Below are 2,927 nucleotides of genomic sequence, written 5' to 3' on the forward strand. Positions count from 1 at the left end.
TTATTTTTCTTTTCTGCACTTCTTTATCTAGTGGATTCTCGGTCGCTTTATCCGTATATTAATCTATATGATAATAAATAAGAAAGTTATTATACGCTAGTTTTTCTCTCTATCTTTCTTGGAACCTTCTTACCTGAAGACATATCGGCTGAAGGCGAAAAGGAAGTTGTTGTATCCTAATGGAGCTCTCTCTCTCTCTCTCTCTCTCTCTCTCTCTCTCTCTCTCTTCTTACCTGAAGACATATCGAATCCGGCTGAAGCCAAACAAGAATTTGTTGCATTCTAATGGCTCCCTCTCTCTCTCTCTCTCTCTCTCTCTCTCTCTCTCTCTCTCTCTCTCTCTCTCTCTCTCTCTCTCTCTCTCTCTTTTTTTTTAATATTATTCTTGGTTCAGGTGTCAAAGAAGATAGTTTTATTACTAAAAATGGCGAGTAAATCGAATAATGGTTGTTTTGTATCATTGTCTGCTGCAAATGGTTTTGCCAGTTTTGTGTGTTATAAAGAAATGTTAAAGAGGACGAATCCTTTAATCTATGAAGATTGGATGTACCCAATAGAATACTGTTCAGTGACAGGTTTGCCCATGTACGAATATAAGGATATTTTGTACTTCGTAACCGAGGCACTTGGAGGAGGTGCATTCGGATGTGTGCATAAACTTGGTGGGATTTTTAAGGGATTCTGCCTGCAAACAAATACCGGCGATACGTATTCCGAAGTTCTAAATCTCCTCCAATTCCAGCATTTGGCGGTTCCAGAAGTCATAGGAATCACTAGAGACAAGCAGGGGATAATAATATCGTGTAATGAGATGACGCTCCAAGACTGGGTGTGGGAGATGGAACCATCCTGGGAGGAATTGCTGCCCGTATTGATAGAGCTTGCTGAAATACTGCAAAGCTTCAACAACGCTGGTTACTGCCATAACGATGTGAGATTCGATAACGTTATGGTAGACTTTCCGCCCGAAGGAGGGGTTCCGAGGGTGACAGTGATCGGCTTAGGCCTAATGACACAGATCGGATTCAATCCTTTTAACCATAAACAGATCCCACATGGGTGTCAATGGTTCGCTCCCAAGATCCTTTCGGGATGGGGGTGCAGCACCGGCACTGATGCTTTTAGCTTGGCTGTCGCTATCAACAATCTAGTATGGAACAATTCGCTTGTAGTTGGAGAGTACCTCAGCCGTCTCCTGGGTTTGTATGCAAATTGTTATGGAGACGAGTGGGGTTGTGACATAGAGACACTGCTAGATGCGTTACGGGCGGAATACTACGGCTGGAACACCGACGAACAGGATAATCAGCGATGGGAAAGGTACACCGACGAACAAGATAATCAGCAATGGGAAAATTTGACCAATTACGATTATGAACAGGAACGTTATCGTCAGGGTGGCCACGGCGGTGAATTTGAGGGAGGCCAATGTAAGTGGAGGAATTTAGGAAAAGAAAGCAAAGACAGAGAGACAATGGAGTTTTATCGCTCCAATAGGCACAAGATAATCAAAGATTCTCTTTCTCTGAAGAAGAAAGAAGTGGCACGTTCGAGGCAGCCATGTGCCCAGGACGAATGCGAACGAGAGGAAATGATGAACAGAATACTATCCCTGGAGAGGAAAGTCGATTTCGTCACGAAAGAAAACAATTTACTGAGAAAGGAAAACACTAGACTCGTGAATCTTCTACAACAGAAGGAAGAGGTTTTCATAGAGCAGATAAAGAAAATAGAAAAGGAACTGGAGCGGGAGAAGCGCAGGGTCGGTTGGTGGGACCTGGGAGGGTCTGGAATATTGGAGGATGAATGGGCAGGAAATTCTGGATTTACAGGGTCGGACTTTGGAAAAATGGGTGAATTTGGGTGGAATGAAAGGGGATATTTTGAAAGAAGGAAGATGAACATGGCTGGAAGGAAGATGGACAATAGAACTTTGGAAGAAAGGGTCTCTGACCTAGAAGCGATCCAGACAGAATTCATCAAGGATATGAAAAATATCCTTCCATACGTATTCAACCCTTTTAAAATGTATAAGAAGCTGTTTGAAAAATTATTTGGACTTGCTAAGAAGAAGAAAGGAGACGACAAAACGGATAAAGATATTCCCGACCCTTATGCAATGCAGGACCCCTATGGTCAGACAGGACCTCTTCATGGTCCTTCTGGCCAACAAGGATATCCTTATGGCCAACAAGGATATCCTTATGGTCAACCAGCAGCTTGGGGTCCATCAGCTCCTTGGGCTCCTCCTGCTCCATCAGCTCCTCGGTATCCACGAGGTCCTGCTCATCCATCAGGACCTGCTCCTCATCCATCAGGACCTGCTCCTCGTCCACGAGGACCTGCTCCTCATCCACCTGCTCCTCGTCCACCTGCTCCTCGTCCACCTGCTCCTCATCCACCTGCTCCTCGTCCACGAGGACCTGCTCCTCGTCCACCTGCTTTTCGTCCACCTGCTCCTCTTCCACCTGCTCCTCGTCCACCTGCTCCTCGCCCACCAGCCCCTCCTCAACCATGGGGCCTACCAGTTCAAAAACAATTGGCTGTCAAAAGAAGTGTCCACAGGTGTTCAAAGGAAGAAACAAAACGACCTCCTTTAAATAGCTGGCTGCAAAAAGAGGTGGTTAAAAGTGATCAGAAGAACCGGGAACAAATGGCCAGAGATCCGAGGAGCGAGAGTCAATCACTGCAGGAAAAAGCAGACTATAAAGTTATTTCTAAGCCTAGTGGAATTCCCGCGTCCTACCTACCTATAGAAAAAATCATGGATGAGCTAAACAATGAAATAGTGGAGCTTAGAAAACATCTTTATGAAAGGGGATATTTTGAAAGAAGGAAGATGAACATGGCTGGAAGGAAGATGGACAATAGAACTTTGGAAGAAAGGGTCTCTGACCTAGAAGCGATCCAGACAGTATTCATCAAGG

This window comes from Palaemon carinicauda, chromosome 24 (genome assembly GCF_036898095.1).
Source record: "Palaemon carinicauda isolate YSFRI2023 chromosome 24, ASM3689809v2, whole genome shotgun sequence".
Taxonomy (NCBI): domain Eukaryota; kingdom Metazoa; phylum Arthropoda; class Malacostraca; order Decapoda; family Palaemonidae; genus Palaemon; species Palaemon carinicauda.